The 26,572-nt window shown below is 35.9% G+C and overlaps 1 protein-coding gene and 1 pseudogene across 3 annotated transcripts in view; both read left to right on the forward strand.

Moving 5' to 3' along the window:
• CDIN1 (CDAN1 interacting nuclease 1) overlaps positions 1 to 26,572 on the forward strand; it is a 211,143-nt gene that overhangs the window by 109,335 nt on the left and 75,236 nt on the right. The gene's annotated exons all lie outside the window — the stretch shown is intronic.
• On the forward strand, positions 10,716 to 11,642 carry LOC123808883 (annotated as a pseudogene).

Below are 26,572 nucleotides of genomic sequence, written 5' to 3' on the forward strand. Positions count from 1 at the left end.
TGTAAGTTTAGGTTGCTAAAGGATTTTAAAAGCTAATCAGCTCAATCATTATGCATCGAGACTGTCTTCCTCGTTTGGTACTGGTCAAGTTTTTTTATGAGGAATCTCAAATAGTAGAGCTTACTGAAACTCCTATAAGCATATCTTTTTTCTAAAACAACTCAACTATTTTTGAGTGCCTACAATGTTCCTAGTACTCCCTATTTTAGAAGCTGATTAAATAATCTAGTCACCTGTATGATAGACCTACAGATTACTGACAGGGCTGGAAAGGATCTGAACAATAGATAATTTAATACAGTTTCCTTTGCACTGGATTTTAGATTATTTTGTTGCATGCTGCTATTATATTGTAATGATGATTTACTTAGACTGTTACTGGTTTATATTCTCTAAACACGTTCTTTGAATATATATTGGCTAAGAGGGCACATAGTTCATTTAGGATATGTTATGTGAGAAGGAAAGCTAACCTTGGTTTGGAATCTTCCAAATCATCCAAGAAAGAAATACTCTACACAGAAGTCACTGCTGCTACCAAATGTCTGCTGAGAGGCTAAAAAAAAAAGACAACTAGTGCTGATATTCAAAATGGAACATACAGGCATTTACTTGGATATAAAAGTTCAGTTATAATCATGATGCAGACTCACCAGTGATGAGGCATTTTGACAGAAGCACTTAGCCTATTATGAAACTATGGGATCCTATTTCATATTTTGACTCAATGCAACTCACATAGCACTTGCTAAAGTTCTTCAGAGTTGGAAGAAATTATCCCTCCCAATGTAGGTAGCTTTTAAGGACGTTATTGGTTGTCACTTGGGTTAATTGCTTTATTTGTGTGGTAAGCCTCTAGTTGACATAAAAACTGTTATCTAATTGTCACTATTTTTACATTAAAGATTGGATTTTGTAATAAAACTGTTTAACATTTGTAGAATCATGACCTTATATAAACCCATTTTTCCACACAAATAGCTATAGACCTCCTCACTTTTAGTTTAATATTTCTATGTGACTTTTTAAATGTAAATTGATATTTTTACTCAGGCTTCAGCAACTTTTAACAAAGTTGACCAGTGATCACACCCTACCTGTTTTATTAAAACATCTTCTTTTCTTGGCTTCCGAGAGATATTCTTCTGGGTTTCTTCCTGCTACTCCAGTGGCATATTCAGTTTCCTTTGCCAGCTCGCCTTCCTCTCCCCAGCTCCAGGCCAGAGGGTCCGGGAACTCCGTGTTCACCCCCCTTCCCTTTCCCATCTACATTCACTCCCTTGTGTTCCCTTGGAGATCTCATCAGAGACCATGGCTGTACGTACCATCTCTATGCTGATATCTCCTAATTTTTACCTGCAGCCCTAATAAATCCCCAGAGTATAATTTTTTTTGTCTCTCCAACTGTACACACTACCTTTTCTTGGATATGTAATAGGTATCTCATACTCAACATGTTCAAAATGAAGCCCTTGATTTTCCTTCCCAAGTTTGTTTTCTCTCCCGTTTCCTCCTCAGCTCAACTAATGGCACCTCAATTTGCCATAATACTCAAGCTAAAACCCTGAGTATCATCACCAGTCCATCAGCAGGTCCTTTCAGCTCGACCTTCATCACATCTCAAATCGCGCTATTTATCACCACACTGTCACCTCAGTGGCTGTCACCACCTCTTGGACTATTGCTGTAACTTCCCAACTGGTCTCCTTACGTCAGCTGTTGCACTCCTGTGGTCAGTTTTTTATACCTCAACCAGAGTGACTCTTTGAAAATATATACATCAGTTTGTGACAGTTCCCTGCTCGAAAGTCATCAGTGGCTTCCCATCACATTTAAAATGAAATCCAAACTCTTGATGGTGACATCCAGAGCTTTGCAGGATCTGCCTCTCCAGTGCTCTGCACACCAAACTCTCTCCCCCCACCCAACATTCTCTCCCACCCTTACACTTGTTCAGCCACGCAGGCTTTCTTGGTCTTCCTTGAATCAACACTGCTTGTTTCTTCGTCAAGGCCCTTACTCTGTTCATCCTTCTGCTTGAGATTTTCTCCACTGGCATCTCCCCTTAGCAAACTCCTCATTGCATTTAGGTCCCTGCTCATATTTCCCCTCCTTAGGGGAACCTTCCCTAACCACCCAATCTAAAAAGCATTAATCACCCTCTCTCTGTCCTCACTTGGCTTTGCTGTACTTCATAATACTTACCCCTATCTGAGTGAATGAATAGACTGTAGTTACAAACATTTATATAAACACCAATTTTCTTCTTTGAATAGAAGCATGTTTGAAGAGTTTGCCTCTTATATTGCTATTTGTAATTACTATATGTAGTATACCCCTAATTCCTTTGTAATCAAAGCTTCAGGAGTTTTTCCTGGCTTAATTAACCTCAAAGTTTTTTTTTAAGGTTTGATTTCTTTATTTTTAGAGAGAGGGGAACAGAGAGAAAGAGAGGGAGAGAAACATCAATGTGTGGTTGCCTCTTGCGTGCCCCCTACTGGGGACCTGGCCTGAAACCCAGGCATGTGCCTTAACTGGAAATCTAACCAGTGTCCCTTTGGTTCGCAGGCTGGCACTCAGTCCACTGAGCCACACCAGCCAGGACTGTTTGTTTGTTTGTTTGTTTGTTTGTTTGTTTGTTTGTTTCAACTCAGTCAAAGACATTGAGTACAGAGTATAAGCTGCCTTTCCTGCAAGTAGGCCCCATCCCAGGTATGAACCTTTAATAAATATCTCCTCAAAACTCTATAGTCTTTACTTTTATTGAGTTAAAGGAAATAAAGGGTGCCTCTGATAAGCACCATAATGTATGTAGCCCCAAATACATAGGACTACACATACAATTGTATAGAAATTAAATATTTCCTTATATACATATATGTATTCCATATACATAGGGCTAGATATACAAATTGTATAAAACAACCTATTTCCTTATGTAATCAATATAAAAAAAAAACCTGATTTCTACTTGCATCTCTCTGATGGCTAGTGATGCTGAGCATCTTTCATATGTGTCTGGGCCTTCTGTATCTCCTCCTCTGAGAAGTGTCTATTCAGGTGCTTTGCCCATTTTTTAATTTGATTGTCTGTCTTCCTGGTGTGGAGTCATGTGAATTCTTTATATATTTTGGAGATCAAACCCTTGTCCAAGGTATCCTTGGCAAATATATTTTCCTGTACAATTGGTTCCCTTTTCATTTTGCTGATGTTTTCTTTAGCCATGCAGAAGCTTTTTAATTTGATGTAGTCCTATTTGTTTATTCCTTCCTTTATGTCCCTTGCCCTAGGAGATATATCAGTGAAAATATTGCTGTATGGGGTATCTGAAATTTTCCTGCCTGTGTTCTCCTCTAGAACTTTTATGGTGTCATGACTTATATTTGTCTTTTATCCATCTTGAGTTTATTTCTATGTATGGTGTAAATTGGTGGTCATTTCATTTTTTTGCATGTAGCTGTCCAGATATCCCAATACCATTTGTTGAAGAGGCTATTTTTACTCCATTTTATGCTCCTGCTCCCTTTGTCCATGGCAACATGGGTTTATATCTGGGCTCTCTATTCTGTTCCATTGATACATGTGTCTGTTCTTATGCCAGTACCAGACTGTTTTGACTACAGTGACCTTATAATATAGTTTGATATCAAGTATTATGATCCCTCCTACTTTGTTCTTCTTTCTTAAGATTACTGAGGCTATTTGGGGTCATTTATGGTTACATATAAATTTTTGAATATTTGTTCTATATCTATGAAATATGTCATTGGTATTTTAATAGGAATTGTGTTGAATCTATAAATTGCTTTGAGTAGTATGGATATTTTGATGATGTTAATTTTTCTAATCCATGAACACGGTATATGCTTCCATTTATTTGTGTCTTCCTTAATTTCCTTTTCAGTGTTCTGAATACAGGTCTTTTACCTTCTTAGTTACCTTTTTTTTTTTCCCCAAGTATTCTGTAGCATTCTGAGCACAGGTCTTTCACCTCCTAGGTACTTTATTTTTCTTGTTGCTATAACAAATGGAATTTTTTCCCCTAATTTCTGTTTCTGAAATTTCATTGTTGGTGTACAAAAATGCCTTTATTTCTGAATATTGATTTTATATCCTTTATCCAGAAGCTGGTGAAATACCTTGTACATCATAGATGATCAGTAGGTATTGATTGAGTGAATGAATGAATGAATTAATATATGAATGAAATTTACAGATACATAACAGATAGTAATATTTTGAGTCAACCATTAAGGATTATGTCAAATATTGTGACATTAAACTACAAGAGGGCCAAAATTTTTTCTTTGAGAATGTCACTCTAAGGACAATGAGAAAAATGACTCATTATTTTTTTATTTTCTTAATTTGAGATATAATTGACAGATAACATTATATTTGTTTTAGGTATATGACATAATGATTCAATATTTGTATGTATTAGTAATCACTACAGTAAATCTAGCTTATTGAGAAATATCAATGAGTTGCAATTTCTCAGAAAGATGTTTATTACTGTCTTCAAGCAGATGAAAAGTTTGGGGGCAATGGGGAGCATATTGACCCATTTTCCAAATCCAGGGGGCTAAATAATTGTTGAAAGGATGACTTTTCCTGTTGACCCACTATAATAGAGCTATAGTTTCAGTCACATATTGTTCAGAAGTGTTACCCCAAACCAACAAGCAAATGGTCATTGGGGAGGGGGGTAGATTTCTGAGAGGAGAAACACAACCACTATGATCATACAGAAAGAGTAAGGGAAGAATAAAACAGATTCTGCCAATAGAACGTGATTCAGGAGCACAGTTAGCATCAGGAGCCGAAGAGCAGAGTCCATTTCTGAGATTAACTCTGGAATAATAAAGATCAGGTTGAAATTAATACTAACATGCCTTGATGTCTAGCAAACTTCACCACATATTAAAATCACATGGGGAGGGAACATTTTACAAATATTGATGTGGACTGTATTCCTGGAAAACTGATTTAATTGATATGTGGTAGAGCCTGGACCTTGGAAGTTTTTCTTTTGTTTTAAAAACTTTAAATGATAATGCTAATCTGTATCCAGCATTGAAGTCAACTTTTTTGCCTATTCTTAATTTTCCAGCTAGACCTAGTATTTCCACCCTGTCTGTTTCTAAACAGTCTCGATAAGAAAAACAATAGTTTTATTCAGGAATATTGGTTCAGAGCAGCAAACCCTCCACAGGCACTCTGGTACTCACTAGGGACCCAGCTTCTACCTTTGAAGGATTCATGAGGACTGAGGCAATAAATTGCAAAGACAGAACCTGAACCCATGTCTCCCTGTGAACTCTTACACCTGTGCTTCATGTCAGTCATGGTGATAAATCTGTTACAAGAGATGATTTACTCAGTGGTCATTTAATGGGTTTGCTAAGCTGAAGCCAAAAAGGTCTCCAGTGTACTAGGTTTAGATATTCACCTTCATGTGGTTGGAGAAAATGGGCCAGGTAGTCCCTGTTGCTCTCTCAATAGCCCTTACTATATATTCAAATGCATATCTGTAGGATTAATATAAAAGCCTTCATACTTACCCATACATCCAGTATATAATAACCCCTAATTGGACTGCCAGCCAAGATAGAGGCACAGGTGGATACACTTTGCTTCCTTGCACAACCAAAAGAAGGACAACAACAAATTTAAAAGCAAAAAACAACCAGAACTGCGAGAAAATTGAACTGTATGGAAGTCCTACTACCAAGAAGTTAAAAAAGAAACATTCATCCAGATTGATAGGAGGGGCGGAGAGGACGTGCAGCTGGAGGACTGGGTGGGCAAGGCAGTGGCTAGCGGTCCCACATTTGCATGAGAATAAACCCAAAGGAATACCTGGGGAGCAAGACAAACTGCTCAACCCAGGGTTCCAGTGTGGAAAAAGAAAGCCTCAAATCCTCTTGCTATAAAAATCTGTGGGGGATGCTGTAGCAAGAGAAACTCCCAGCCTCACAGGAGAGTTCATTGGAGAGGCCCAGAGGGCCCTAGAACATACACAAACCCACCCACCTGGGAATCAGCACCAGAAGGGCCCAATTTGCTTGTGGATACAGAGGAAGTGACTACAAGGGGGTCGGGAGCAGAGCAAACAGCATTGTTCACCTCCATCCCCTCCCCCACATACAGCACCATAGCACAGCAAGAAGTGAGTTGCTCTGCCCTGGTGAATACCTAGGGCCCCTTACAACGTAATAGGTATACCAACATGAAAAAATATGGCCCTAATGAAAGAGCATATCAAAATTCCAGAAAAAGGAGCAACAAGCAACAAGGAGATAGCCAACCTATCAAAAGCAGAGTTCAAAACACTGGTAATCAGGATACTCACAGAAATGGTTGAGTATGGCCACAAAATAAAGAAAGACGTGAAGGCTATACAAAGTGAAATAAAGCAAAATATACAGGGAACCAACAGTGAAGGGAAGGGAACTGGAACTCAAATGAAGGATTTGGAGCAGAAGGAAGAAATAAACATTCAACCAGATCAGAATGAAGAAACAATTTAAAAAAGTGAGGAGAGGTTGAGGAACATCCAGGACAACTTTAATCATTCTAACATCCAAAACATAGGGGTGCCAGAAGAGAAGAGGAAAAGCAAGAAATTAAAAACTCAATTTGAAAAAATAATGGAGAACTTCCCCAATCTGGCAAAGGAAACAGACTTCCAGGAAGCTCAGGAAGTTCAGAGAGTCCCAAAAAAGTGGACCCAAGGAAGCACACACCAAGGCACATCATAATTACATTACCCAAGATTAAAGATAAGGAGAGAATCTTAACAGCAAGGGAAAAGGAGGCAGTTACCTACAAAGGAGTTCCCATAGGACTGTCAGCTGATTTCTCAAAAGAAACCTTGCAGGCAAGAAGGGGCTGGAAAGAAGTATTCAAAATCATGAAAGGCAAGGACCTACATCCACGATTGCTCTATTCAGCAAAGCTTTAATTTAGAATGGAAGGGCAGATAAAGTGTTTCACAGATAAGGTCAAGTTAAAGGAGTTCATCATCATCATGCCCTTTTTATATGAAATGTTAAAGGGACTTATTTAAGAAGAAGAAGAAGATAAAAAATATGAACAGTAAAATTACAACAAACTCACAACTATCAACAACCAAACCTAAAACAAAAACAAAAGCAAACTAAGCAAACAACTAAAAAAGGAACAGAATCACATAAATGGAGATCACATGGTTATCAGTGGGGAGAGGAAGGGGAAAGAAATGGGGAAAGGTACAGGGAATAAGAAGCATAAATAGTACATATAAAATAGACAGGGGGAGGTTAAGAATAGTATAAGAAATGGAGAAGCCTAAGAACTTATATGTATGGCCCATGGATGTGAACTATGGGGGGTAATGCTGGTGTGAGGTGGGGTACAGGGCAGAGGGGAATAAAGAAAAGAAAATAATTGGACAACTCTGATAGCATAATAAATAAAATATACTTTAAAAAAATAAAAGTAAAAAATAACCCCTAATTGTTGTATTTGAAAGTCACAAAACCAGAGAGATATTTTTTGTATGTGGTACAGAAAAAAAAAGCATGTTAAAAAGTAAGTCTAATTTAGTAAATAACAATGTTTTATAAATAGTTTTACTGAGATATAATTGATATACAATAAAGTGTACATATTTAAAGTGTACAATTTAACAAGATTTGACATGTGTACAAACTCAAAAAGCTATCAGCAGTGAGCATATACCTACCACCTCCAAAAGTTCCCTGTACCCCTTTGTAACCCTTCCTCTCATTTCCTTTAGTTCTCCCTGAATGTAGGCAACCACTGATCTGCTTTCTCTCACTATAGGTTAGTCTATATTTTCCAGTATTTCCTGTAAATGGAATCACACAGCATGTATTGTTTTGTTTAGCTTTTTTACTCAGCATAGCTTTTCAGTATTTATTCATGTTGTTAACTACATCAATAGTTCATTTTTTTATTGCTAAGACGTATTCATTTGAGTAGCTATGCCACTATTTGTGCACCTGTGGAAGGACATATAGGTTGCTTTTTGTTCTAGCTATTAGATATAAAACTCCTATATGGGGTCATGTAGAAATTTTTGTATGGTTTTACTTCTCACGGCAGACACCTAGGAATGGAATGGTTGGGACATATGATAAGTGCACAGGGGCCTTTTTATGAAAAGACTAAACTGTTTTCCAGAGTGGTTGTACCACCTCTACATTCCCATCAGTAGTTTATCAGTTTCAGGTGCTTCCCATCTTCCTCATCACTTGGTATGGTCAGTCTTTTTAACTTCAGACTTTCTGATATTTGTGTAACAGTGTCTCAATGTGATTTTTTTTAATCTGTATTTCAGTCATGACAAATAGTACTGAGAATCTTTTCATATGCTTTTTTCTACCTGTTTGTCTCTGTGGGGAAGTGTCTGTTCCAAACTTTGTCTTATTTTTTAAGTGTTTTCTTATTATTGATTTCCATAATTTTAAAAATATTCTGCATTAAGTCATTTGTCTGATATGTGGTCAGGTATGAAACACTGTCTTCCAGTGTGTGGCTTGTGTTTCCATTCTCTTAACAGTGGTTTTCAAAGATCAGAAATTTTTAATGAAGTCTATTTTATCAATATTTTACTTTTATGGATTTTGCCTTTGATATCACTTCTAAGACATCTTAAAGATTTAAAGAGCTAAAGAAATCACAAAGACTTTCCCCTTTTTGTCTTTTAAAATGTTTATGATTTTAAATTTACATTTTAGTATATTTTATATATGGTGTGATATATGGATCAAAGTTCATTTTCTTGCATGTATGGATATCCAATAGTGTCAGAACCATTTGCTGGAAAGACTGTCCTGTTACTACTAAATGGCCTTTGTACCTTTGTCAAAAAACAATTGACCATGCATGTGTGTGCCTTTTTCTGAATTCTTTATTTTATTCTGTTAATGAATTTGTCTATCTTTATATCAGTTCTACATTGTCTTGATGACTGTAACATTATAATTTTGAATGGAGATAATATTAACTTCTCCAACTTTATTTTTAATGTTATTTTTGCCTATTATAGGCCCTTTACACTACCATATGAATTTTAGAATCATCATTAAAAAGTCCTAAATTTTTTTTTTTAGATTTTATTTATTTATTTTCAGAGAGGGAAAAAAGGGAGAAAGAGAAAGAGAAACATCAATGTGTGGTTGCTGAGGGTCATGGCCTGCAACCCAGGCATGTACCCTGACTGGGAATCGAACCTGTGACACTTTGGTTCGTAGCCTGTGCTCAATCCACTGAGCCAGGACTAAAATTCCTAAAATTTTTGCTGGTATTCTGATTGGGATCATATTGAATTTATAGATCAATTTGGGAAGAATTGATATCTTAATTGACATTGAGTTCTGATCCATGAACATTGTATCTCTCCATTTATTTAGGTCTTTTAATATTTTTCTCAGAAATGCCTTATAGTTTTCATTTTACATATCTATCTCTATCTATCTCAATTTTTTGTCAGATTGATCCCCTAGAAATTTTATATTTCCTGATTCTATTGGAAATGGTAGCTTTTGTTTAAATTTCCAGATGTCCATGTTACTGTAAAGGAATACAGTTGCTTTCATATATTGACCTTACCTCATCTTACAACTGTGTAAAATTCATTTATTAATACTTTGGTAGATGTCATAGGATATTCTATATAGACAGTCATGTTATTTGTGAATAAAGACAGTTTTACTCCTTTTTCCAACTTGAGTGCTTCTTCTTTGTCTTCTTTTTTTGTTGTTGTTCTTTTTTTCATTAATGGCACTGTCTCAAATCTCCTACACAAAGGTCAATAGCAGTGAGAGTGTACATTGTTACCTTGTTTCTGATCTTGGGGGAAAGGTGTTCAATCTTTCATCATTAAAAATAATATTTGCCACAGGTGTTCTAACTGACCTTTATCAGATTGAGGAAACTTGCTTGTGTTCCTAGTTTGGTGCGAGTTTTTATCAAAAATGGAGTTTGGATTTTGCCAAATGCTTTTTATGCATCTATTAAGATGGTCACTTGGGTATTCTTTTATAAATCTGTTAATGTGGCGAATTACAGTGATTGATTATTGAAAGTCATACCAACCTTGCATTCTTGGGATGAACCTTACTTGTTTAGGAAGCAATATCTTTGTACATTTTGTTAGATCGGATTGGCTAAAAATTTGTTAAGAATTTTTACATATATGTTCACGAGTGATAATGGTCTGTGATTTATTTTTCCTTTTTTTTTAAGTCTTTGTCTTGTTTTGATATTAGAGTAATGCTGGCCTCATAGTACAAGTTGAGAAGTATTCCCTCTTCTTCAATGTTCTAGAAAAGTTTATATAAAATTGTTATTATTTTCTCCTTAAATGTTAGATAGAATTCCCCAGTCAAGCCATCAGGGCCTGTTTTCTTGTTGGAAGGTTTCTAACTACAAAATCAGTTTCTTTAAAAGATACAGGGACTATGGCTTTTGAAGGGACAGCAGTGATCACACGTTGGCTGCTGGCCATTACCAGAAAAGCTAAGTCTGCTGTATAGTAGGGATCAGAAGATCTGATCCTGATTACAGAATCTTGGGTTTTGTCTCCCATCTCATCCTTCCAGACCATCCCAGGAGATCTGTAAGATTCCATCTGAGAAAACACTAGGAGTTCTTGGAAGAGCAAGAAGGAAAAGGATTATTGATTGAAATAAAAACAGGGTTGAATGAGTTCCAGAAAGCAGGGTTCTCACTCGTGACGGCAATCTGAAGAAGACAACTTCAAAAAAACACCTCGAAGCAACATGCAGAGAAGTAAGATGAGAGGGCCCTCCTTAGGAAAGAAGACAGCTGGTCCACAGCAGAAGAATTCGGAAGCACCTCTCCCAGGCAGAAGGGTAGGTGGGTGAAGGGTCACTCTGCAGATAACCCCCCTTCAGGATCCCTGAGGAAGACAAGAAAACACAGCAGAAGGCTCCTGGAAATGGACATGATGGCAGTAGCAGTGAAACCTCTTGGCCACCTGCAAGGAAAAGGGTCAGAGCTGACCCCACTGTTGAAAGCAAGGAGACATTTAAGAATAGAGTGGAAGTTAAAGTGAAGCTCCCTGAAGAATTAAAATGACAGCTTACTGAGGCCTGAGACTTACCAGGCAGAAGCAGCTGTTTCAACTCCTTGCTAAGAAAAACATGGATGCCATTCTAGAGGAGTATGCAAGCTGCAGGAAATCACAAGGGAATATCGACAATAAGGAATATGTAGCGAATAAAGTTATTGCTGGAATGAAAAAATACTTCAACATGATGCTGGGCACTCAGTTGCTCTACAAATTTGAGAGGCCCCAGTATGCTGAACTTCTCTTGGCTCAGCCTGATGTGCCAATGTCCCAGGGTAATGGAGTGCCACACCTACTGAGATTATTCATAAGAATTGGAGCAATGATGGCATATACGCCCCTTCATGAAAAGAGCCTTGCATTATTGTTGCCCTATTTGTATGATTTCCTAAAATATCTGGCAAAGAATGTTGCATGTGTTTACTGTCAGTGATTACAAAGTGGTTTCTGCTGAGTACCACCACAAAGCCTTGTGAGGGTCTACTCATCATTCACTTATTATGTCTGGTATCTATAAACAGTCTTTGGTTTTAGTCTTTTCTTGTACAAGGGATATTCTTTAAAAATGGTAATATATACCAGGGCTTATGTCTCAGTTTTTCTGTTTTGTTTTAAATGGAAAATAAAAGGAGTGCAAGTTCCTTTTCTCATTTCAAAGTTGCTACCAGTGTATGCAGTAATTAGACAAAGAAGAAACATTCAGTAGAACATTTTCTTGCCTCACTGACAACATTGTTGAATGCTGGTGGGTTCTATCTTTTTGACACTACACAATTTTCAAATTAGATGTTAATGCTATGTAATAAAGTGCCCTGATTCCTAGTGCAAAAAGTTCACTCTGATGTGTGTACCTGAAAACCCATGCATTTGTGCTCTTTTTTTCTTTTTTATTGTGCTTGAAGTAAAATGGCCCATCCTTTGCAAGAGCATCTGTGTTGTTCAGTAGGGATTCTATCTTTGCTCAAATTGTTGAGGATAGTAGTTTGTCTCATGGTTTTTGTATTTGATAATGCATGTTCTAGCATGGAAAAAACAATGCATTATTGTGTAGCCACAGTTTGTTAAAGTCAATACTTTAGGAATTATGTTTCCAATCTAAATAAAATTTGTTTCTAAATTTCAAGGCAAAAAAAATGATATAGGAATTAAGGCTGTCTAATTTTTTTCTTGAGTGAACTTTGGTAATTTGCATCTTTCAAAGACTTTGTTCATTTTTTCTAAGTTCTGGAATGTGTTGTCATAAACTTGTTCAAAGTGTTTCTTTCTGCTCTTACTATCTGTAGCATCTGTAGTGATGTCACTTTTCTCTTTCCCGATATTGATAATTTTGTGTTTTTCCCCCATATCACTCTGCCTAGAGGTTTATCAATTTTATTGGTCTTCTGAAAGAACCAATTTTTAGTTTTATTGATTTTTTCTATTGATTTTCTTTTTTCTCTTTTATTGATTTACTCTAATCTCTTCTCTTTTCTTTAGCTTCCATTTCATTTGTTCTTCTTTTCCTAGTTTCCTATGGTGGAAAGATGAAGTTATTGATTTGAAACCATTCTTCTTTTCCAATATAGGAAGTGCTGTAAATTTGTTTTAAACTACTATATTTCACAAAATATTATATGTTTTCATCTTCATTTGGTTCCAAACACCAATTATTCTTTTCATTTCTTCTTTGATTCATAAGCTATTAAGTGGTATGCCATTTTGTTCCTAAATATTTGGAAAAAATTTACATATCTTGCTGTTACTGGTTTCTACTTTAATTCCATTGAGGTCAGAAACAAACGAATTGTTTTACAGTTCTTGAGGTTTGTTTAATGACTAACTGCCTGGTCTTCCCATTCTTTCAGCGGTGTCTCTCAACTCAGAGAACACTGGGTTTCATCGAGGTTCCTCCTCCCCACCTTGCTGCCTGAAAACTCTCCAGGTAGCATGCTGGGGCAATCAAAGAGCCCACCTCTTTTATTTCTCATCACTCAGATATCACTGTCCCTCACCGCTTGATGTCGACCATCATCTTATTTTGTTTGGTTTTTAAGTTATTTCTGGTAAGAGAATAAATTTAATCCTTATTATCCTATCTTTCCCTCAAGTAGATATCTCTCAATTATGATTTTTAACACATAATTTAACACATTGTAAACCAGTTGATCTTGTTCAACATTAATCCTGTAATCTTGTTTATGCTGTTTAATTTATAGACTTCATAGTCACCCTAAACAAATTTTCTTAAACATCAGCTATGAATAGAATGATCGATGAGAGTACTATTCAAACCCTTCAGGTTTCTTTCTTGTAGTATCCCTCTTTCAATCAGACATCCATATATTCTCTTTCTCCCAGACTCCTGAAAGTTGGAATGGGATTTTCAGTCACTACTCTTTGATCAACAAAAGGGAAGGCTTTTGGTATGTTTAAGGCTAAAGATTGGCCTTAACAGCCTATGGCTGTAAGAAACCAGCTTCCGGTGGTCCTGTTTTGATGACACTCACTTTGAACTAGGATAAAGCTGGCCATCTGTGGTGAGAGAGAGCCCTGTCAATGCCAGTTATGCCCCTTCTCTCCCTCTTCTCTCCTTCACCATATAAGAGGCACATTCCCCCATTTTTAATATCTTCTGCTATTAGATATCATTCAAAAGTCTCCTGGGATTAGAGCTTTATAGGTGATGAAGCTGCATTGCCCTAGTTTGCCCTTGCTCACTCTCTTCTCACTCATGGGGAGTATGGAAAATGAGCCACAAATACAGTCAATATATCTCATACCCTCCTCATAAAACAGAAATCTATATAGATACATAATAGCAATGGACAACATTCTTTATTTCTAATGTCTATGGACTCTGAAGTCATGTTCATGTAAAAACTGAACTTCTATGAATTCCATTTTTCTATTGACACAAGGCATTTATATTCTTTTGTGTTTTTCTTGTTCTCTTCTTTGCATTCTTAGTTTATTCTTATGATATGAGTTCATTCCATTCTCTTGTTTTACTCCCTTTCCAACTTTAATTACTAACATCAGGATGTTTCCTATGTCTTATTCACCCTTATTTTTATAGAAGGATTATACCAGAAAAGTTAACCTTTTTCTGCTTCCCCTTATGTATTCCTTTTGCCATTTTTTACCATTTTGTAGCTGGCTGCTTTGCTAACCATCACTACCTCTCCATTTTCTTTTTTTTAAATATTTTTTTAAGATTTTATTTATTTATTTTTAGAGAGGGAAGGGAGGGAGAAAGAGAGAGAGAGAAACATCAATGTGCGGTTGCTGGGGGCCGTGGCCTGCAACCCAGACGTGTGCCCTTACTGGGAATCGAACCTGCGACACTTTGGTTCACAGCCTGCGCTCAATCCACTGACCCACACCAGCCAGGGCTTTTTTAATATATTTTATTGATTATGCTAACAGTTGTCCCATCCCCCCCCTTCATTCCCCTCCACCCTACACACCCCTTCCCATCCACATTTCCCCCTTTAGTTCATGCCCATGGGTCATACATATAAGTTATTTGGCTTCTACATTTCCTATACTATTCTTACCCTCCCCCTGTCTATTTTCTATCTACCATCTTTGCTATTTATTCTCTTTACCTTTTCCCCATCTTTCCCTCTCCCACTCCCTTGTTAATAACCCTCCATGTGATCTCCATTTCTGTGGTTCTGTTCCTGTTCTAGTTGTTTGCTTAGTTTGCTTTTGTTTTTGGTGTGCTTGTTAATAATTGTGTGTTTGCTGTCACTTTACTGTTCGTATTTTTTATCTTCTTTTTCTTAGGTAAGTCCCTTTAACATTTCATAAAATAAGGGCTTGGTGATATTGATCTCCTTTAACTTGACCTTATCTGAGAAGTACTTTACCTGCCCTTCCATTCTAAATGAAAGCTTTGCTGGAGAGAGTAATCTTGGATGTAGGTCCTTGCCTTTCATGACTTAGAACACTTCTTTCCAGCCCCTTCTTGCCTGTAGATCTCTTTTGAGAAATCAGTTGACAGTCCTGTGGGAACTCCTTTGTAGGTAACTATCTCCTTATCTCTTGCTGCTTTTAAGATTCTCACCTTATTTTTAGTCTTGGGTAATATAATTATGATGTGCCTTGGTGTGTTACTTCTTGGGTCCAACTTCTTTGGGACTCTCTGAGCTTCCTGGATTTCCTGGAAGTCTATTTCCTTTGCAAGATTGGGGAAGTTCTCCTTCATTATTTGTTCAAATAAGTTTTCAATTTGTTGCTCTACCTCTTCTCCTTCTGGTACCCCTATAATTCAGATGTTGGAATGTTTGAAGATGTTCTGGAGGTTCCTAAACCTCTCCTCATTTTTTTGAATTCTTGTTTCTTCATTCTTTTCTGGTTGGATGTTTCTTTCTTCCTTCTGGTCCACTCCATTGATTTGAGTCCAAGTTTCCTTCCCATCACTATTGGTTCTCTGTGCATTTTTCTTTATTTCACTTAGCATAGCCTTCATTTTTTTCATCTAATTTGCGACCAAATTCAACCAATTCTGTGAGTATCCTGATTACCAGGGTTTTGAACTGTGCATCTGATAGATTGGCTACCTCTTCGTCACTTAGTTGTATTTTTTCTGGGGCTTTGATCTGTTCTTTTATTTGGGCCATTTTTTTTTGTCTTTATGCACCTGTTACGTAGTGAGGGATGGAGCCTGTCTCTCTGCCCAGGTGTTCCTCTCAGTTTAACTGCACGGGAATGTGGGACCACCTGCTCCACCAGCTGCTGCCTCGTGGGGTCTGTCAGCTGCTGCCTTGCCCACCTCGGTCCTCCACCTCTGCTTTGCCAGGAGTCCTCTCCGCCCAGTTGCTGATCTCCACCCTCCTACTGGTCTGGATGAATGTTTCTTCTTTAACTCCTTGGTTGTCAGACTTCCATACAGTTTTATTTTCTGTCAGTTCTGGTTGTTTTTTGTTTTTAAATTGTTGTTGTCCTTTTGGTTGTGCAAGGAGGCACAGTGTGTCTACCTATGCCTCCATCTTGGCTGGAAGTTCCACTACCTGTCCATTTTCAATTCAGTCCTATAGCATCTATGGCAGCTCATTCCAAATTATCATAAATTCAAAATTCATGCATAATTCCTTTATTAAGGGGATATTTTTAATTAATAAAGCTCATCACAGCCATCCTTGATATCTTATGAAAGTGGTGAAAATGAAATCACTAGTTGTGTGCAATACCATATTGAACTCATCACTAGCCCCAAATACTTCCTCATTCCTATTGTCTTTTTTTATTTAATGTGACATGAATATTTTTACCACTACATATCCCTAATTCAACACATCTAGCAAAGTGGTCCTTCAGTAGTTACACAGATATATAACTACATTCAGTAGATATTTAGTTCCTTCTAGGAAGAGGCAGCATATTATGCATTTCAGAGCATACAAAAATGAACAAAATCTAACTTTGCCTTCAAGGAATTTAATTCAACCTAGTAGGAAACAGCTTTTACATAGATTACAAACCTAACTAACACAGAGCACCAACTATGTCCAGCACACTGGTTTAAGTACATGTACATGTATTATCCTTTTTGATTCACATAACAGTCTTGTGAGGTAGATACTAGTATCTCATCCTCATTTCATATGAGAAAGTGATTTCATATGAGAAAGCCATAGTAATGTTACATGCCCGGGTTAAGGTCACAGAGCTGGAAAGCTAGGAGAGATTCTTAATTAGAAGAGTGGCACAATCAAAACTTAACTTTAGAATGGATATTCCGGTAGCAGTGCTTAGAGTGGACAGAAACAAGAAGTTGGGGATAGGACCACCATTGCTAACATAGTTGTCCATATTGAAATAATCCATTAATTTGTAAATGATAGCAGTGGTAGTGGAAAAGGAAGGAGACTTTGTTATCTGTATAGACATACAGATAACAAAGACAGTATTTACAGAACCTGGTAAGCATCTCAATGTCATAGGTGTGGAACAAATATAACTTGGAGGTTTTGATATTTGGTAATGGGAAGAACGATGATGCTATTGTTGATGCTAAGACCTGAGAGTATAAAATAATGTAAGTTAGTAATAACTTTAGTTGCCATGTTCCACCACGTCCAAAGACTACTGGGTTATGTGATAGAAGTCTAAGTGGTGGATCATAGATTGAGTTAGGGTTTATCCTCAGTATAAATAAGCAAAGCAAGTTTTCATATATGGGAAAAGTAGAGAAATACTTATTTTTATGGACAGGAAAAGAAAGAAAACAACTGTGATATCACAGCCATAATGAGGTTTAAAGAATTGATTAACAATAAGTATTATTATTAGAGTGAATAAAACTATTTCTAAATTGACTGCCTCCCAACCTGCATCTCTCACATTTAAACATTTGTAAGGTAATTTTAGTCTAGTTGCATTGAATCTGATTATTTGGAGTATTGATAGTTGTTAATCTAACATCAGTTCCCATAATGAATTACAAGGGTTTAGAAAGTTGTAGCAAAATGTAGGAACCCAGGGCTTTTAACAATCACACTTGAAAGAAACCTTGGGAATTGCCTTTTTCAAGCATTTTGGAAAACCATTCATGCATACCCCCACGTCCAAAGCTCTATCAGCTGCCCAAACATAAAGAATTTAAAGGTCATTCTTCTTCCTGCCGTATGATGGCCTGATGTATTTTGACACACCACTACAGTGCCAAGAGGATCTGACCTCCCTGCAATATGGAGGGACTCTGGTGTGGTCAGATTACCCAACACTCATTGCGTTATGCTCTTTGCCTTTCTATCCCTTCACAGGTAAGCACACTCAATCATGGAACACACTGCCTTCAATACAGAAATATTTAAAATTTTACATGAACGTAAATGATTGCTGAGACATTACTTGGAACTATTAAGGCTTTTAATTAAAGAAATTAAATTCATTTTTCAAAAAGACAAACATGAATGGTGATCATTAATGCTTGAAAGAGAAAAAATAAACAGACAAAGAGGTCTCGATGCTGTTTTACAGTGTTTAGCTTTGTGATAGAGATCAGTTCTTTGGAGTTCGAAGTTTGAAAATGACTTCTAAAGTGTGAAGTTAGTGTACATAAAGGTAAATCTTTGATGGCTTTTGAAATCACTGCCTCAGAGGTATATCAGGTGTTGAAAGGTTGAAGAGTTAGGTGGAGGCCAGACAGCTGTCAAGAGAATTTTCTGTCATGTATAAATATATTCTGTGTTAGATTTATATACTAGTAGAACTTTGACTAGTTACCCATATTATTTTTTAATGCAATATCTTGGTGATATAGAGATGCAAAGAAAAATGTTTTCTATTAATGAGTTTCTAAATTATAAACATAATAAGCTAAATACTTATTCATCAGGAGCAGCTATTCAGTAAGATTTTTCTTGCTGTCTTCACAACTAGAAAATATAAAATAAGTGTAAAAATGTTCTCAAGTGCCAAGATTGCACTTTGCAAAATCTAGAAACTTTATGTATTTGTCATAAATATTGGAAAAAGGAGTATTCAAGTATTTCAATCATGTCATTTCCAAGTATGATAACTCTCTGCTAAATTAAGATACTTTTATCCAAGTGAAGTATTTTAGTGGAATATCTAAAATTAGGAGTGAAATCTTGATGTACTTAATTGTTTAAATATTCACCTATTTTACATTACTTTTGACCTTTCCAGTAGAATTCTGGACTTCATACACCTTTGTTTGAATTGTTTCTGTTTCTATTTTCCCCACTTTTTCAAATGATGTATTGTCCCTGGAAACTGATCCTCAGTACAAAGCACATTCAGCTCCCATCTCGGTTGCCACAAGGCTTCAGCTCCAATTTCCTGGTATTCCTCATTCTGATTAGGCCTCTGAGTTTGCGCGCTATGAAAACTGACAGCCCGATCATGCTCTGCCTGCCCGGGGCCTGGTCACACACACTCCCATGTGCCGCAGCGTGGCCACCCCCACAGGCCTCACCTTTCAGGATCTGTGTAATGTTTAACTGATGCCTGTATCCAGCATTACAGATGTACTTCCCAATGTCGTATCTTTATCTACATAGGAATAGTTGAAAACCTCTTTTCACTTAACTATTACATGGATTAGTTTTACTTAACAATGACAGGTTTTCTTGCTGAAACTCAAGTGGTCAAATTCTTTCCTCTTTTCTCATTCCTCTTGTAATGTTGTAACCCCTCCTCCCCCATAACATCCAGGCACACATGTACACCCACACACACACTGTTGTCACTAATTGCTTGAGTACACAGCAGATCCATTTGAAATGACAGGGGAAGGGTTAGGTCCTGATGTTTTTACTGGGTTTACCAGTGACTTAATGTCTACACACTTTTTTCCTTTAAATTCACCCTAGATACACAGGCATAAATTAACCCAATTGCTTCTAATATTACGGCATTTTCATATACATTTTTTTGTCAGAAAGTACACCACAGAGTTCTGTTGTTCTACTAAGTTCCTGGCCTCCTTTTATAAATTCTTGGTAAAATTTCTTCCATTGTGGTGAGAAAAAAATATATGTATTCTATCAATTATTTAAAAAGGCAATAATTTATTATAGTTGATCATAAATGTCAGGAAGCAAAGACCCAGCTGAAGCATTTTGTCACATATCATCCTGTTTTTCTTCTAATTAGTTAATTTACATTTTACAAATTAAGGGTAAAATTCAGACAGAGGATAACATCATAGGTTTAACTGACCTATATTTGTATCTGCCAAATTTAAGTTAATTAGAAATGTAGATGCTGTTTGTTTTATCTGTCAGAAAAGCTCATCTTTTTCCTAAAAAAAAAAAGTAGACACACTTTTTCCCCCTCAGCATTTATCATCTAAATAATAGTCTTGCCAAGATGGCAGCCTCATAATAAACTCTTTTCAGTGGAGTGATGGGTAATGAAGCTTGCTTGTGAAGGCAGCGAAAAATGTTGTCTGGCCAAATGCATGAATATGATGGCTAGAGAATCAGTGGACTTTCTCAGTCATCAATCTTTTTAGTAGCCTCTTATACATCTGAATATTTTGATAGATGATCTAATAATTGAGTTATCTATCTTTCTAACTATCGGAGTTGCATAAAAATTATTCTCACATGCTACTGAATATTAAATATATTAGGCGCCCAGTAAATTTTTCATAAAAGGGCCAAAAGGTGAAAGATTTTTGTTATTCTATAACACCTCTTAATATATTGAGTGGTAAGCCCTCTGAAATATTCAACTTTTAATTTCCTCTGAGAGAAGCAGGTATATATTTTAAGTGGGACATGTAATGATTACTTTAACTAGTGAAAAGTAAACTCTGGTAAGTATAGATGTACCTCGGTGGTGTAAACGAAATGACCTTGCAGGCCTAATGCCAGCGGCAATTTAATGTTGTATAGATTTTCCACACAAGAAGTACAAAAGATATAGGAACAAAGAGAGATCACGGTGATTTTGATGTACCCATCATTTTGAGAGGAAGGTGATCCTACCAAGAGGGGAAATGTGCGTATCAGCTGCCAGCCTAGCTTTTCACCCGGTGACACAAAACTATCCTAACTTTCTCTTAATGCATAAGTAATTCCTTCCTCCCATATATGGCTTCATGTTGTGTTGTGTTTTGTTTTGGACACATACCACTCTATTAAAAATTTATCAACAACAAGTGTGCTTCACTGTTGTTGAAGAGCAGCAGGGAAAACTGGCAGGAAACAGATGAGTTACACAGTAGGCTTTCCTCATCCCCCATCATCACACTTCTTCAAGGTGACCCTGCAATGATCACCTCCCAAGAACCAATGTTGAAATACTTCTGTTCTTCTTTGGAAGAGCAGGCATTTGTTTGCAGGTCTAAAGGGTAACCAATCCTGTGCATCTTGAAAGGCACTCCAATGAGCAGGGCCTTGTAAATTGGATTTCTATTAGCCAGCCCTGATGATAGCTCCTCATCAGTGGAATGGGAGGAAGTGCTATCAATAGCTCCAGCTGTAAATACCTTTGTCTTTTTAATGCCGCACTTATTTTTTGTCTCTCTCATCCGAAATAGTGACAAATGCTAAAATCACCAGAATTCATTGTGTTTAAGGCTTTAAAGAAGCTACAATATGGACAATAACTATTTTTAAATGCCTTTCAACTTGAAAAGCAGTTGGAATGAAAATCAAAGACACAGAGATCAGAAACAAATACAGTAAAAATGTCTTAAACCTTGCCCACCCTGTAGTTCCTAACATTGATTTCAGCTCACCCTTTTGCTATCTGTAGAAGTGTGGGATGGTAGGCTTTCTTTCTCTTCATTTTCTGGATTGAACATTAAGAATTGAGAAAGAGAACACCAACTGTGGGACTCCTTCTACAAGTTACATCTGAGGAACTATTACTCTGTGGTAGTTTGACCTTTTCTTGGTTTCAGGAATTTTGCTTCTATAATTTGAAGTTGAAAAAAACCCCCTGATGTTTGTTATATTAAAACAACTATAGTTGGAAATATTTAACTTTTAGATATCTATGTAAAATTACACATTTAAAACAGTTTGAAATAAGCACATTGGGGAAGTTTTTGGAGGGGGAATAGTCTTTTCTTAATCCAAGTAGCAAACATCTGTGTTCTTTCTAGTCTGTCTTTTGATTAGCATGGCCTCATCCATCACTGGGCTTTGATATGAACACCAAGAAGTCATGTCCTTTTGTTTTAAATGATAAATATGCCTTTGTCATGAATACTCATAGGCAACCCAGGATTTACATCTGAATTGTCAAAGTGTAACTGCCCAGCTCTTGTGATGAGTGACATTATTAGTGAAATAAAGAAGTTTTTAATTTGTCTTTGGTAGGCCTCAGAATCTGTGATGGTGATTTGATGAGACCGTGTGGGTTGCGGTGCTAGAAAAAGTCCTTCCCCCACTATTTTTCTAAGATTTTTCATTTATCAACAAGAGACAATCTGCCATAGGAGGTTCCCTTGTAAACATTTTTACGTTAGTACCTTTAGTCTGTCTCTTTAGGTTTTATTATTTAAGTTTGATGGCTAGTAGTTCTTATCAAAACTAGTACTGTTTGAAGCAGCGGACTTCTGGTGGTCAAACAGCCAGTATCAAGGTTTGTTCTCTTTTGTCGTTATTGCCAAAGACAGTATTTTTAATAAACTTTAGCTTTATGTCAAGGTCTGTGTCAATTATATTTTCTAAATAAGTTTTTTTGATATCCTTGTCCTCACAAACTCACATCTACTCAAATGTATTTATGTGTGTGCATTTTATCTAAGTAAACTGACATACACATGATATCTACCCACACGGTTTTGTGATAATCATCAAAATCCCTGGAACTGTCAAGTTCAACTCTTGTATTGATAGTTGACTCTTCTACTAAGAAATTAGGACCATTAAAATTAAAAATATTGTGGTCTTGATTTCCTGTTTGTCTGCAATGTAGAAGCTTTCAACTTACAAATATTTACCTTATTTCCTTCTATATTATCAATAAACTAATATTTGTTAGTTTTAAAGTTTCATGTGATAAATGTTTTGGATGTTTCATGTTGGTAGTAAGTAGTATATTATTTATGTATAAAGGACATTCTATGATGAGTTGTAATCTAACACTGAGTATAGCTTCAACAGAAACTGAATTACCTTTTATGTGCTTTGTTTTTATAGTTTCAACACTGTTTGAAAAGTAGGAGAAATAAGAGAAGTTCTCATTTTTTTAATTTTTCAACTGAGTCGATTGGTTCAATTATCCAAAACCACCTGTCACTTAAAATGTTGGAATTTATAAGAGAGTTAAGCTATATATTATAATTAGAGTCAGTATCTCTCCATAAAATCTACTTTGAAATGGTTCCATGACTGTTACAGTCCCACTTAAATTATATTTTATTTGGGGTCATAATCCCTCACCCCATGAATGTATTAATCTTGGTTTCTCTTTGTTTTGATTGCATCAAAACTGAAGTTTAGTAATTATTTTTTGAAAAATATTTGATTACCAAAAGAAATAATTTTAAAGCAAAAAATAAAATAGTACTTGATTAGAAGTTAACCCTTACTATCGGGTTTTTCTTTCTCTTTCTTCTTTTTTATTTCTTACTATTTCCTAAGTTACCTGTTTCATGTAAAATGAAGTCTTATCCATGTTTGTCTTCCAATAGAAAACAATTACCTAGCAACCATAAATTCCAACCCCTTACAGCGATTGAGATTTTTTGTATTATAATGTAAGTGTCTGAGTCTGTGAGACCCTAAGGCTTTCACCTAACTTGAACACAACGATGCCAGTGAGCTTCTGTCCAGAGTTAATCAGCTGCAGAATTTGTAAACTGCACATGTGTCAAAGTTGAAAATGTTAGCACTCTAATAGAAGCTTGAAAAGGTTAGATCTGATAAAAAGCCGTCAGCAGTTAAAGAAAATGATTTATGGGAATGTAATGACACAAAATGCCTCATTTATCACTCATATATAGATAGGTTAAGGTTCCTGTGTCATACTTTTAAAAACTTGACCACTTCAGATTGTCAAAATAGGTACTTAATTGCCCTTCATCCTTTTCATTTTGAATTTATTTCATTTGAGTTCAGTAATTTTATCTACGATCACTTTACTGTCATTCACTTCATGTGGTTCCATTTAAAGTCATTCATATTTTGGATTTTCAAAAACTGTACATCACTGATCTTTTTGAAGCTTTATTAGCTAAAGCTGTTGCAAGGAAAGAGTAAACCAATCTTATATGTGTTAATTTACATTTTTATTTAGTACTAATACAAAGGAAATATGTTAAAAGTTTAATCTTCTCTTTTCTAACACTTGTAATTTTCATTAATATTTTGTAATCCCCTAAATTTTCTATGCATCTCTCCTTAAAAAGTACAACATGGGATTTTAAAACATAGAGCCATCAACTGGTTTACTGTACCAGTAACTCAACTTTATATTTAAGCTTTACACAAATTAAATGAAAACCTGCCTGTCTGGTTCAGTGATCCTTTTTTAAAAAGGATGAAAACAAAAGTTCAGAGACATGCCAGCTTGTATTTCTTTCCCAGATTGATTATAAAACAATTATTTCTTTATACATTCTAAGAAAAGTATATAAACTTGAAACTAATAAACATTATTTGCTTATTTGATATTATTTAGTTTATATGTAAATATATTAACACTATTAAATAAAAACTGTATTACAGGCTGCCAATATATCAAAGTTATGTTATAAAACAAATCTTACAAATGATTATTACAGTTTTAGACTCTCTAGTATGAAGGGCAGAATTGTTTAAGGGTTTCTTAGAAGTTATTCACATCATTAAATAGGCAGAAACGTCTCAGGATTTTCCCCTTTGCCCCCTTATGGCCAAAAACTAAATTTGAATGCTTGACAGATTTAGTTTGTAGCCAAGTGTTGCACTTACTTCAGCACTTGGGTGTCCCATGCAGGGACATCCCAAGTTTATTTTAAAAGAAGTCAGAACAGTTTCTACAACAGAGCAAAGGCTGTACAAAGGGGAAAGGGAAGAATTGTCCCACAAAAGAAAAACTGGAGACATCATAACTGAATGTAGTTGACCTTGTCACACTCTTAATTCCATTAAATAGACTAGAAAAAATAAATTTTTGAGACAGTCATTGAAAGGCTGAACATGGATCAGTGTGAATTCTTTATATCAAAAAATCACTATTAATTTTGTTAGGCATGAACAAGGTATTGTGGTTATTTAGGAAAATGTCCATTTTTAAAGTGATACACTTGAGAAGAGGTAGAGGTGGAGGGGCTTGGGGCCTAGGGTTTCTTTTAAAATGTGTCAGCAAAACAAACACTTAAGTTGAGAGAGAGAAATTTAAAAGAAGGATATAGAATCTCCAAGATAAATATTTTGTGGGAATTCTCTAATATTTATACATTTAAAAATTTTTGTAATAAAAACCTAAAAAAGTAAGGGAGATTATTATATCAATCTTGTCTAAAGTATTGTTTTTTAGTATAAAATTATAACATCTTATACTCTGATAGTTTCTTGCTTCCAATTTATTTTTACTTCTTAATTTATTTTAATCGTATTCTTTCCATTACCACTTATTCTCCTTATCCCCCTCCACAATCACCATACTGTCCATGTCCACGAGCCCCTTTACTTTTTTGCTCAATACCACCCTTCCCCCCGACCCTAGAGCTGTCATCCTGTTCTCCATCTATGAGTCTCTCTCTATTGTGCTTGTTATTTCAGTTTGTTCATTAGATTACACATATGAGTGAAATTATATAGTATATGTCTTTCTATGACTGGCTTATTTCACTTAGCAAAATGTTCTCCAGGTCCATCCATACTATCACAAAGGGTAAAAATTTCTTCTTTTTTACAGCCGAGTAGTGCTTCTTTGTATAAATGTCCTGTAGTTGTTTTATCCACTCATCTACTGATGGACACTTGGGCTGCTTCCAAATCTTGGCTATTGTAAAAAACACTCCAATGAACATAGGGGTGCTTATATTCTATTTAATTAGTATTTTGGGTTTCTTTGGATAAATTGCCAGAAGTGAAATCACTAGGTCATAAGGCAGTTCCATTTTTAATTTTTTGAAATAACTCCATACTGCTTTCCACAGTGGCTATACCAATCTGCATTCCTGCCAGCAGTGCAAAAGGGTTCCCCTTTCTCTACATGCTTACCAGCACTGGTTGTTTGTTGATTTATTGATGATAGCCATTCTGACCATTGTGAGGTAGTATTGCATTGCAGTTTTAATTTGCATTTCTCTGATGGTTAGCGACATAGCCATCTTTTCATATGACTATTGGCCATCTGTATGTCCTCTTTAGAGAAGTGTCTGTTCATGTCCTTTGCCCATTTTTTAATTGGGTTGTTTGGGTTTTTTGGTGTTGAGTTTTATAAGTGCTTTATAAATTTTAGATATTAACCCCTTATCAAATGTATCAGCAACTATGTTCTCCCATTTTGTGGTTGTCTTTTTCTTTTGTTGATGACTTTCTTTGCTGTGAAATAACTTTTTTAGTTTGATGCAGTCCCATTTGTTAATTTTTTTCTTTTATTTCCCTTGCCTGAGGAGATATATCAGAAAACGTACTGCTACAAGCAATGTCCAAGATTTTACTGCCTATGTTTTCTTCTAGGATATTTATGGTTTCAGGTCTAAGATTTAAGTCTTTAATCCATTTTTAATATATTCTTGTATGTGGTGTAAAAAGGTGGTCTTTTTTCGTTTCTTCTGTACGTATCTGTCCAATTTTCCCAAAACCATTTATTGAATAAAGTATCTTTAGCCCATTGTATGTACTTCCTTCCTGTCAAATATTTTTAACATCATAAGGTATAATCTAAAAATATCTTTTTAAATCTCCAAAGTTTATCCAAAAAATCATTTATTGTCTAACATCAAATTCACTTATAATATTTTAACCCAGTAGTAAACTGGTATCTTCTAATATAGAAAAGAACTAAGAAATTATGCACATTTATTCAAAATATGACAAATGTATTAGCATACCTCTTTGT

This window comes from Phyllostomus hastatus, unplaced genomic scaffold, assembly GCF_019186645.2.
Source record: "Phyllostomus hastatus isolate PE091 unplaced genomic scaffold, TTU_PhHast_1.1 phas_scaffold_501, whole genome shotgun sequence".
In the NCBI taxonomy this organism is placed as follows: Eukaryota; Metazoa; Chordata; class Mammalia; order Chiroptera; family Phyllostomidae; genus Phyllostomus; species Phyllostomus hastatus.